Consider the following 13,098-nt stretch of genomic DNA (forward strand, 5'->3'; position numbering starts at 1 on the left):
GATACTCCGAGCGGTAATCCAGACCATCATTTTTCTTTTTTCTTTTTCACGCAACATGCCACTTCAGACAGGAACCAGCCATATGCAAATCAGTCTTAGTCCTGGGAGAGTTCATCCCAAAATGCTCGGCTTAACTCCTCTGAACAGGAAGACACGCAAGTCCAAAGTCATTTTGGCCTATTTGGGACTCGTCAGTAGGGTTCAGCTTGAGTTCTTTTGCCCAGTAAGCACAGGACCTACGTCTGGACATATCGTTCACAATTAGGGCGTCCCACTGAGGAATGCATAATAATGTTGGGTGGATTGTTTTAATTAATCTCAGCTAATGATAATTACTCCATCACAGTCCAGCTCATTGGCTGATTTCCATATGGCTGGTTTTAGTCTGATTTGGCATGGTGGGCAAAACAATATGAGCTGGATTGTAGCCCAAAGTAATTATAAGTGGCTGAGATTAAATCAAGCATTGCACACATCACTTTAGTGTTCCCCCCCCCCAAAAAACAACATTCATCCCAGGGCAGTCCATTAAAGCATAGTGGAAGTTAAGTCTCAGGTGTGCCAAGAAGGCCACTGTAGCGGGTCTGTGGAATTCACCCAGATGAGGAGGCCAAGGGCTACCATAGACACTTCAGTACAAAGTCTATTGATCCACTCGGAGTGGTGAAAGAGTAAGCAAAGTAAATTCTCAGACACCTCCTTGTAGAGTCTTTGGTGTGCCACCCAGAAGCGGTGAATGCTCAACAGAAGGAATTCAGGCACATGACTAGTGGGACAATGTTGTACCACCGTAGGCGGTGAAGTTGCAATCCAAGGAAATTCAAACATACCTCAGCAGTGACCTATCAATACACAGATACCTCAGAAAAGGGTGGAAGGCGTCTACCTAGATGTTGTACATTTTTTGTAAAAAGGGAGGTGAAAGGTTCAACCCCAGGATTAACATAGACACCTCAACAAAGGATTTAGGGGGTTCATCTATAGGCGGTAATGGTGACACTTACAAGAAAGAGTGCAGTGCGGCTCAGCGACTAAGAGCAGGTGATGAGAAAAAAGAGATCCTTTGTTAAGAGAAAAAGATATAGTGAGGTTTAGAAAAGATGTGTGGATGAGGAAAAGGGTCGACAATGGGATGGTTTGAGAGGAGGATATGGGTTTCAACGCTACCCACTTATGAGGCCATAACAAGAAAGTCACCCTTAACTTCTTGGCCTTTCACTTAAATGCTGTGGACAGAGAGGCAAAGAAGGGTCACATGTAGAAAGGGGGAGGAGCAAAGGCTCGATCACATGGTTGAAGAGGTGGCCTATGATTTTCGGTCAAGGCACTGCAATTAAATATCATCCCTATCTTTACGTAGGTCATTTTAAATAAATAGACAATGCCCAAAAACATAATCCTGCTAACAGCACAAACTCCATGGGGACACCTACCTACTCTGTAGCCAAGCGGAAGGCATTAGTTTCACGCACCAGTCAAGCAGCGCATCAGTCTCCCAGCCTCCCGAGCCCACCTCTCGCCGCACCCGCTTCGCGGGTGCCGCTTCGCCGGTGGGTGCTGGTAGAGGCACCATCTTGAAGGACTGAGGCGAGGATACCGGCAGCAAGACTCCAAGGCGGTAAGGGGCGCGAGGGACCAGCGGGGCTGCGAGCGTGCGGGGACTTCATTTCCCAGAAGTCCCTGCAAGACCAAGGAAGAGCTTCCGGTCCGCTCTCCCTGCTGGCCCGCCCCCCGCCCATCCAAGTCAGCTAAAAGCGTCCCTCTCCCTCCACCTCGTGGGACACCTACCTACTCTGTAGCCAAGCGGAAGGCATTAGTTTCACGCACCAGTCAAGCAGCGCATCAGTCTCCCAGCCTCCCGAGCCCACCTCTCGCCGCACCCGCTTCGCGGGTGCCGCTTCGCCGGTGGGTGCTGGTAGAGGCACCATCTTGAAGGACTGAGGCGAGGATACCGGCAGCAAGACTCCAAGGCGGTAAGGGGCGCGAGGGACCAGCGGGGCTGCGAGCGTGCGGGGACTTCATTTCCCAGAAGTCCCTGCAAGACCAAGGAAGAGCTTCCGGTCCGCTCTCCCTGCTGGCCCGCCCCCCGCCCATCCAAGTCAGCTAAAAGCGTCCCTCTCCCTCCACCTCGTGGGACACCTACCTACTCTGTAGCCAAGCGGAAGGCATTAGTTTCACGCACCAGTCAAGCAGCGCATCAGTCTCCCAGCCTCCCGAGCCCACCTCTCGCCGCATCCGCTTCGCGGGTGCCGCTTCGCCGGTCGGTGCTGGTAGAGGCACCATCTTGAAGGACTGAGGCGAGGATACCGGCAGCAAGACTCCAAGGCGGTAAGGGGCGCGAGGGACCAGCGGGGCTGCGAGCGTGCGGGGACTTCATTTCCCAGAAGTCCCTGCAAGACCAAGGAAGAGCTTCCGGTCCGCTCTCCCTGCTGGCCCGCCCCCCGCCCATCCAAGTCAGCTAAAAGCGTCCCTCTCCCTCCACCTCGTGGGACACCTACCTACTCTGTAGCCAAGCGGAAGGCATTAGTTTCACGCACCAGTCAAGCAGCGCATCAGTCTCCCAGCCTCCCGAGCCCACCTCTCGCCGCACCCGCTTCGCGGGTGCCGCTTCGCCGGTGGGTGCTGGTAGAGGCACCATCTTGAAGGACTGAGGCGAGGATACCGGCAGCAAGACTCCAAGGCGGTAAGGGGCGCGAGGGACCAGCGGGGCTGCGAGCGTGCGGGGACTTCATTTCCCAGAAGTCCCTGCAAGACCAAGGAAGAGCTTCCGGTCCGCTCTCCCTGCTGGCCCGCCCCCCGCCCATCCAAGTCAGCTAAAAGCGTCCCTCTCCCTCCACCTCGTGGGACACCTACCTACTCTGTAGCCAAGCGGAAGGCATTAGTTTCACGCACCAGTCAAGCAGCGCATCAGTCTCCCAGCCTCCCGAGCCCACCTCTCGCCGCACCCGCTTCGCGGGTGCCGCTTCGCCGGTGGGTGCTGGTAGAGGCACCATCTTGAAGGACTGAGGCGAGGATACCGGCAGCAAGACTCCAAGGCGGTAAGGGGCGCGAGGGACCAGCGGGGCTGCGAGCGTGCGGGGACTTCATTTCCCAGAAGTCCCTGCAAGACCAAGGAAGAGCTTCCGGTCCGCTCTCCCTGCTGGCCCGCCCCCCGCCCTTTACGCCTCCTACATAACAACATTTCCCTCCCGCAGCGCGGGACGCAGCTCGGGCGAAGACAGGGCAAAGACAGGGCCGTTCGAGGACGGCAGAGGACGGCCCCGGCCCTGTCACCCTGCATTCCACGTCGCCCCCTTAGGCCCCCACGAAAACAAACGTACATTACCGGGACTCAGGATGCGTCCCAAAACAAGAAGTGCGTCTAAGAAAGCGACTTTGGTGACGCAAGTGACCGGCCCTATAGACCTTTTCATATCCAGGGTCAATGACACCATTGACAAAAGTATCATCTTACTGGAGAAAAGAGTCTCTTTGGACCTCTTGCAGGCAAAACGATCTTCGCTTGGTTCACTTGCCACCGCAAACTCCCCCGTTCACCAGGTGGCTAACAATTGTTCCTTACCACTGCCTTTAACCACTGTTCCTACGATGACTGTCCCCAATTCCGTAGATCTGTCAGTAACTCAATCGGACTCTGATCAATCTTACGTCGATCTCGACGCATCCCCAGACTTAGAAGCCTGTCAATCACCGGTCGAGGAATTAGACCAGAGTGCCATTAGTAATCTTTTACCACTGGATCCAGAAATGACCCTAGATTCAACAAAAATAAGGGAAAATATCTTCACCCATCCCAAGGCGATGCCAACTATCAGGGAAAAACCTAAGACAAAAATAAAGAACCATAATCTGATTACACCTACCCTAAATTCCTCAGCAGGTATCCCCTGTTGGGTGGAAAATATGGTTATGGACCTAAAATCCGACCTTGAAGCCAAAATTACAGCACAGATTAAACCACTTATATCAAAGTTGGACAGACTCACGACATTAATCAATACTAAATGTAGCTGTAAATCGAGCAGGAATGGTCCTGCCCCAACGCAGGGAGCAAAGGAAACATTCCAAAAAATACCATCCAGCATCAAACAAACAACAGGTATAACAGATAAGCTCAATATTTCTCAAACCAAGAAAACGACAGTAATACATTCGCTAGCTAAAAATGGGAGTAATCCGGATGCCCCCCAAAACATTCCGGAGGCGGTAGATCCTCCCTCTGCTATACAAACAGGTCCAGAAGGTCAGTCAAAAACAAATAACAGACAAACAAAAGGAAATGCTACTATTCCAACAGAGACCCCCTCCCAAGAAAAGCCATCAGCTTTGAAGACTAAGCAACCTCGGCCTAAAATAATTAACTTACCCCCGGAAGCCGCTCCCTTCGTGGTGGTACTAACAGCAGTTCCCCCACTGAAGGAGGGTGCAAGAGAATCTTTTGCTGAGCTGAGGAACAAATGTGCCCAGTGGCTCCAACTCCATAGGCCACTACCCGCCCACATTAGGGGGGATATCTTCTCCGCACGTAGAGGAGATTGGGTTGGTAGAAGTACGAAGACAATAGCGGGGGATGTCATCAGTCTCAAATTCAGGGAGATAGGGGCATCAAACTATATTTGCAACTCGCCCAATAGAGGACCTGCCACAAAAATAAATCCCCTTCCCTTATCTTACTTCCTACCCCCATCCTCAAGGCAAAATTTCCCCTTATATCCACCCCCACCAAGTACTGGTCCCACAAATCCCTCTGAATATAATACGCATCATCCCCAATACTACCCTGACAGGTCACGTCTTTCGCAAAATTTACAACATCCAGCCTCTCACTGGCAACCACCTGTCCTATTTCCTCAACCCTCACATCTTGTTCCCCAACCCCTTGTCAATCCATTTCATCATCCATATCATACCACCCAACAATGGTGGCAACCTCAGCAATCCACGTACTACAATACCCACTTATGGCAACAGCCGCGGCAAGGTTGGCTTTCTCCATTTAATCCATTAGGCCCAAACCATCAAGGCAGAGATAGGGCCGAATGGACTGGTCAGGATCATAGGACAAAGCACAATGACCCAACACGCTGGGATAGTTTGAATGGTCTCCAATTAGTTAACAGATATAGTCCCCTGGAGTGTGTCGATTGACTACCTCAACCTCAGGAATATTCCCAAAATCATACAGATCGTTTGGAACTCACGGTCCCTCCAGACCTAGAAATTACATCAGCCCCCGAGATCCTAAATGAACTAAAAAAAACAAAAAACTCTAGTGACAGCCTAACAATCCTGAGCTTGATCTCGTGGAACATCGCTGGATTAAAGACAAAAATTGAGGATGGGACAATACTGTACCACACGCGTAACCATCAAGTTCTATGCGTACAAGAGACATGGTCACTGCAAGAATATCACCTGCAGGGGTACAAAACGTACTCGTCTCTTGCGCAGCCGGGTCACATAGGCAGACCAAAGGGAGGCCTGTGTATTTACATAGTTAACACTATCCAAAACGTTAGAATAAAGGTTATTGAACTGGCACCAAATCTGCAGATCCTTGGCCTTTACTTCCAGAAAAGAGAGTCAATGATCATTATTAATTTTTACAACAATCTGGATGAATTGGACTTTGAGAGAGTTTTGGCCCACCTCCATGAAAAACTAACTATTTTTAGAACGCAGCAAGGAGAAGGAGGACCAGCAACAATACTATGGGCAGGCGACTTCAATCTTCACGCCTGTACCCAACCAGATAGAAAGTGCTCTGGCATGGTGACCGAAGATGGCCTCTTACTTACCCATTTCTCGCACAATAAAATGGGAAGGCAAATGAATGATCTCCTATCCGATCTGGATCTCCAGATAGTAAACACCTTGGACTATGGGGAAAACTCACTTGCACCTACCTATTTAGGAAGAGGTTACCAAACTACGGTAGACTTTATAATTATATCAGCTTCCTTACAATTAAGAGTAAAGAGTTTTGAAGTGTTACCGAATTCCCAAAGTGACCATGCAATACTAACTCTGGAAGTCTCATTAATTCATCAAAAATGTTCCCCAGTAGTAATAGCCAATGCATTGACTCAGGAAAATATCAACATAGACAAAGTAAATGGCTACACTATAAAATGGGAGAGGATAAATCCAGAGGAACTCACCAAAGAGCTAATAAGAACAGTCCATCCTCAAATTGAAATTTGTTTGGACATAGCTACAAATGACACGGAGCTTTTAAATAATTTTGCCCAAATCATGGAAAAAACTAAGGCGCTACTTACAAGAAAACAAAAACCTGGCTTATCCAGGCCTAATGGCTGGTTCAATCAAGAGTGCACTAAGGCTCACACAAAACTAAAGTTAGCCTTAAATAAAAATGAAAGGGATCCCACCACAATAGCCACTCTTAGAAGTGAATATCAAAAAATAAGGAAAAAGAGGAAGGAGGAATTGAAGCAAGCGCTGTGGCATGAACTCCACATCAGTGCCCAGGAAAAAAACTCTATAGCCTTCTGGAGAATCATAAGAACTCCCTTTTTGGCGGATGACACTTGCCCAAGAATCGAAGTTGCCATAGATGCTGCAACTTGGGTATCACACTTTACTAGCATCTTCCAAAAACCAATCAACGACCAAGACCTGGAAGAAGAGGAAAAAACATTCCCACCATACCCGATAGATATGAATTTTGAAATTTCTGAAATTCTTGTGGCATTGAACTCTACCAAAAAAGGGAAAGCTCCAGGGCCGGATGGTGTCCCGGCAGACCTTTTTAAACATCAAACAGACTTTTGGGCACCAATCCTAACAAGGGTCTGCAGCGCTACGGCAAAAATAGGAATTCTGGAGTCTTGGACTAAGTCCATCATGGTACCGATTTTTAAAAAAGGTAATCGTTCGGACCCAGCCTGCTATCGTCCAATTTCCCTGCTGGACTCATTGGGGAAAATAGCAGGAAGAGTGATTTTAGAAAGACTCCAGGATTGGGCGGAAGAAAGAGGTATTTTATCCGACCTTCAATTCGGATTCAGAAAAGGACTAGGTACTGTGGAACAAGCCCTAAACCTATCAATAATCTTCGGGAAATATGTGCATGCAAAGAAAGCAAAACTTTATATGACCTACGTAGATCTGTCCGCGGCTTTCGACTGCGTCTCCCACACAAAATTATGGTCCCTCCTAGCACAGATGGGGGTAGACCCACCACTCCTGAACTTTCTAAGGGAACTCTATTCCAATCCATCCGCAAGAGTTCGCTACGGGATAAAGGGAGAACTGACGGCGTCCTTCACAGTAGAGCGAGGAGTCAGACAGGGATGTGTCCCGGCGCCCTTTCTTTTCTCCCTCTATACCAACAACTTGGAGGTTGAGCTATTAAAGGGTGCCCGTGACCTCCCACTGGCCAAACACCGCCCGATCCCCGCCCTGCTGTATGCGGACGACGCCGTCCTTCTCGCACAAACTCCCCGTGAACTCCAAAGGTCCCTTAACAGATATTCCCAGTTTATGAGAACTCTTGACCTCCACATAAACGTGAAAAAGACTTTCGTAATGAAGGCTGGAGTTGGGAATAAACAACAAAAATCCATCTACCTCGAAAGTCAAAAAATTGACCCAACAAACGAATACTGTTATTTGGGGGTCATGATAGACAACAAACTCTCCTGGAAACCAGCAGTAGAAGCCAGAAAACATTGCTTCAAAAGAGCACTAGCCGCATTGGTGTCGTTTTCTCAAAAATTAGGAAAACGTCCACCCAGGGAACTGTTAACCATATATAAAGCCAAGTGCCAATCTACAGCTTTATATGGAGCAGGACTATGGGGATACACGGACGTTACCTCCCTGCAAATTGCAGAAAATAAGTTTTTTAGATTCATCCTATCTGCACCCAAAACTTCCTCTGTTTACGCCTGCCACTTAGAACTGGGGGCACCGTATATTGAAGATCTTGCTAAAATCCAACCGCTTCTTCTTTGGCGACGTATTTGGATGTCAGACAAAAACGACCTCACAAAAACAATAATGGCGGACGCAATGTCTCTGGACTACGTGTTTAAAATTAAATGGCTGGCCTATATTCGGACCTTTCTTTGCGACCTTGGAATGGAAAAATATTATCTTAATCCCGAAAAAATTGGAGAACTCGCACATGAAAATCTAAAAAAGCGAGCGTTGGATCACCTGTCCAAATTGAGACTCCAGGTAGAAGCTGGGAAACAGTCAGTGCAGCATGCCATGCTGGTCCAATCTACTCTTTCAATGCAGCCCTATTTAAACCTTGATATTGGTACCTTCGAACGATTTCTCCTGATAAGATTCAGACTGAACACATTTCACAGACTGGTGGTCTTCCCAACACCAAATGTTTGGGATTTAAACTCACCTCCATGTCCATGTGATGGGATATCAGGTCAATCCACTATTCATACAGTTCTGTTCTGTAAATTTTATCAGGAACACCGCAAACTCTGGCTACTGACCCTTTTGAAATCTTGGGGTCTCAGACAATGTAGAACAGCCATGTTGAGCTTGCAGCTTTTGGACACTGAAGCCACATGCTACCATGTCCTTAATTTTTTGAAATGTATATACAGACATCGGAAAAACCTCTAAACTTTTAAACTAATAGTACTGTATATACTGTCGAAATTCCTTTTCGCCGCTCTTAAGTATTTTGTTAAATCAGATTTCATTGAAAATCTTCTTAATTGTAATGCTTTTATGGATCGTAATAATCCGAATAAAGTTATATTTGATTTGATTTGATTCACAAACTCCATGTGGCGGCTTAAAATTTGCATAACAGCCTGCTCAGAAATGCTGGTAGTCTTGTCAGGTTTGTCTGCTGTTGTAAGATCCCCTCGGTGTCCCACTTTATGCTTCCTGTCTAGATAGGGTGCAGCCGAACAGTGTGAAACCGACAAGAGGGTGAAGGTAATAGTAGGAAAAAAAACCAAGTCATGTGGGCAAAAAGGTGGCTTGTGATTTGCAGCCAAGCGACTGGGAATAAATATCACCTTTTCTGTTGCTTGAGTCATATGAAATAAATACACAATGCCCGAAAATTTAATTTTGATACAAAAACAACCGTGCAAAAAAAATGTATGTGGAGGCTTAAAACCAGGCAGGGTGGACAGCTCTGAATTGAGAGCAATGACAAGCAATTTTTTTAGAGCCGTAAGCAGCTTTAGGAACAACTAGCAGCCCGTCCCGACGTTGTCCGGGAGCAATCAGGCTTCTGGGCCCCCGCCCGCCCCGACGTTGTCTCAGGCTTCAGGGCCCCCGCCCGCCCCGACGTTGTCCGTGGGTCCCCCGGAGCGCACCCGCCACTTTCAAGGCCCCCAATGAGCTGCACACGGGCCGCTTCACCTACCTAAGCCGGCCCTCCTCCCCGCTTGTCCGCCCCTCCTCACCGCCTGTCCGCCGCTCCTCACCGCTCCTCCCCGCCTGTCTGCCGCTCCTCCCCGCTCTCATGTCCGCCGCTCCTCCTCGCGCTCCTGTACGCCGCTCCTCCCCGCGCTCCTGATGTCAGCACGCACGTCGCGGCCGGCGCTACTTCCAAGGGACTACTTTTTTTTTAATCGTAAATATTTTAAAGAACGTATATTTTATTTTTTTATATAGCCTATGTCCATCTGCAGACCCTGACAATTACAACGATGTATCGGGTGTTTGGATTGGTGCTGTGGTTCCTGAGTTTACCCGCCTCAAAGGTTCAAAGTTCTCTCTTTATAATAGTAGTATAGATTATATATATATATATATATATGTCTAAACAGGAAGCATCAAATTAAAGCAAAGCCACACTAAGTTCAGATCAGCACGTTTATTTGCATCCATTTCACTGCTCGCTCCTTGACCGCTTTCAGAGCAATCTTTGAACATGTAAAGCCTGACGCATTTCAGGAAATAATCCTTTCTTCAGAGGCATTGTTCACGAAGGGCTGGAAGAGCAGTTTTTGGCCGCGTCTGCTCATATAATCACTGGCACCTGCCACAGTGGGCGTGGCTAAATCGCAAAGCCTTCTGTGCCTTGTAGTACGCTGGCCCTCTTCCCACAGTGGGGCCACTCAACAGTCCTTGCAATTTGAACCAAGTATTCACCAAGTGGAGTAAAGTAAAGCGCTGTAAGCCCTCAGATTGCGCTTTGCAGCAGTGAATTCGTGCTCAAGGCAGCACCACCTGCATTGGAGCTGCTCTTGTCTTCGTTCCGTCTTTGCAAGCCTCTTCTCAGAGCCTGCACGAACCCTTCGTAAGGTGGGCCTCGCTTCTCGACTGGGCAAACAGCCGATATCCATAAAGTCTAAACAGGAAGCCCCAAATTAAAGCAAAGCCACACGAAGTTCAGATCAGCACGTTTCTTTGCATCCATTTCACTGCTCGCTCCTTGACCGCTTTCAGAGCAATCTTTGAACATGTAATGCCTGACGCGTTTCAGGAAATAATCCTTTCTTCAGAGGCATTGTTCACGAAGGGCTGGAAGAGCAGTTTTTGGCCGCGTCTGCTCATAATAATCACTGGCACCTGCCACAGTGGGCGTGGCTAAATCGCAAAGCCTTCTGTGCCTTGTAGTACGCTGGCCCTCTTCCCACAGTGGGGCCACTCAACAGTCCTTGCAATTTGAACCAAGTATTCACCAAGTGGAGTAAAGTAAAGCGCTGTAAGCCCTCAGATTGTGCTTTGCAGCAGTGAATTCGTGCTCAAGGCAGCACCACCTGCATTGGAACTGCTCTTGTCTTCGTTCCGTCTTTGCAAGCCCCTTCTCAGAGCCTGCACCAACCCTTCGTAAGGTGAGCCTCGCTTCTCGACTGGGCAAACAGCCGATATCCATATAGTCTAAACAGGAAGCCCCAAATTAAAGCAAAGCCACACGAAGTTCAGATCAGCACGTTTATTTGCATCCATTTCACTGCTCGCTCCTTGACAGCTTTCAGAGCAATCTGCGGCCGTGGCTACTTCCAAGGGACTACTTTTTTTTAAATCGTAAATATTTTAAAGAACGTATATTTTATTTTTTTATATAGCCTATGTCCATCTGCAGACCCTGACAATTACAACGATGTATCGGGTGTTTGGATTGGTGCTGTGGTTCCTGAGTTTACCCGCCTCAAAGGTTCAAAGTTCTCTCTTTATAATAGTAGTATAGATAACTGGAAGAAATGATGGATTTGATTGTCTTACAAATGTACAGATAGAAATGCCAGTGAGTCTCATTAAATTTACACATAAATCCATGGTCTGTTGGCCATGCACATAGAACAAGCTTTAAAACCAAGCCTGGGCGGAGTTCATGGAAAGTGACGGAAAAACTCCACCGTGCTCCGCAGAGTTCCGCCAGCAGCAGAGTATATTAAGTCGCACTGCTTGCTCTGATTTTATTCTCCAGAAGTTTGTCCCGCAATGTAAAATTAAGGCGAACAGCACTCTGCGTCACGCCGGAGAGTGCTGCTGCTTTTTGCCACACCAGTTGACATTCTACTCTAGCGGCAGCTTCCTCAATGTGTCCAGCAGATTTCTCAACGCATGTTGTTGTGACCTGCCACGACCATCCCAATTGAGTAATCGTACAGAGAGGAGGTCCAGCGCAATTTGTCTCTCCCGAGTGCTCGCCACCTTACTGTTGGCGAGCTTCGCAACAGAAAAAACTCCACTCTGCGTTACTTTGCTGAACTCCACACACAGCGCAAAATGGGCAAAACTCTGCCGGCGGAGTGGAATTCTTTGTCACCCCTATTTAAAACCGCAAACCTAACATAGTTATTAGAGATGTTGACATATCTTTACACAGTGCAAGATCCCTGGCTCAGTGTGAGCAAGCCACGTTTGTGCCAGTGGGTTCTTATAGTATAATTTGTGTCCGGGAATCCCTCTCCAAGAAGGACCTGTCAATAAAGGTGAGAGCAATAGTTGCAAATAAATGGCCACTGGATCAAGATTTATCATGTTCATTTGCGATGTGTTCTCTTTAGTGGTTTAATATATTATTTTAACCTCTGGTTATTTGAGATGGTTCATGGCAGTTGTAAGGGTGGTGATTCTTTGGTGGTTGGCACACATCTGCTGTTTAACTGCCACATATTTGAACTCTGTTTAGTAGTGTAGATTCCTTCCAGTAGCACTGAAAATGGTTAGATATTGATGGGTGGATTCGATTTGGAAGGGCTAGCTAAGGAGCACAGGTTTTTAGCTTCTTTTGTACAGTTCTCTGGTGGAGCCCAAGGTCCAAACTCAGCCAGTTGAGTGCTTGAGACTTTTAAACTTTCCATTCAAGATATTCTTTTTGAATTACTGCCTTGGGTTCAGCATAGGTTTCATTACACTGGACTAATGTCGAAAACCTATGCCTCGCCTATCCCAAGAGACTGTTGGCCAACTCGCAAACCATCCAAAATGCAGCCACTGGCCTCATGTTAGGTAAGCATAAAAGCGAAACAACCGCCCTAGCTTCCGCATCTTTCCTTTCGGCTAGTGTGTTCCCTGCAGTGATATTAGTCTGCGCTATCTGCACAAAGGATTATCATTTCACTCATTTCCTTTGACTTTCACCTGGCCTTGATGCAGCATATATGGTATCCCTAATTTTGTGAAGGTTACATTGGTGGACGTGCCTTTATCCATGGCAAAGAGGTGGAAATAGCCTTTTCTCACATCTGTTTTTCAGGTTTTCCTCTCTGCACCTGGATTCCACTCAATCTATGGTTGTTTTGGTAGGAGCAATGTGTGACCCCTTTCCTGAAACGCCATCAACAAAGATAGCTCTCTAAGTCTATATCAAGAAGCCATAATTTGAGTAAACCTTGTGTGAAACACGAAGAAACGGCGGTGGCACCCCTTTGAATAATTCTATTGACGTAAACTACTTACAGAACATTCTGCATTTGCATTATGAGCCATTTATAAAATATACATGTGCCACCGCTAGGCATGGAGAAGCTGAGTTTGTTGAGAAAACAGTACTTCACCCCATCGGGGTAACAAGCGCTATATAAATACAAACCTTTTTCCTCCTCTATCCTTCTGCTATCATTCCAAATCCAACTAACTGACTAACCTATCCACCACGTAAAATGTACTTGCATGTTTCACTATACTAAT

Source organism: Lissotriton helveticus, chromosome 7 (assembly GCF_964261635.1).
Source record: "Lissotriton helveticus chromosome 7, aLisHel1.1, whole genome shotgun sequence".
NCBI classification, from domain to species: Eukaryota; Metazoa; Chordata; class Amphibia; order Caudata; family Salamandridae; genus Lissotriton; species Lissotriton helveticus.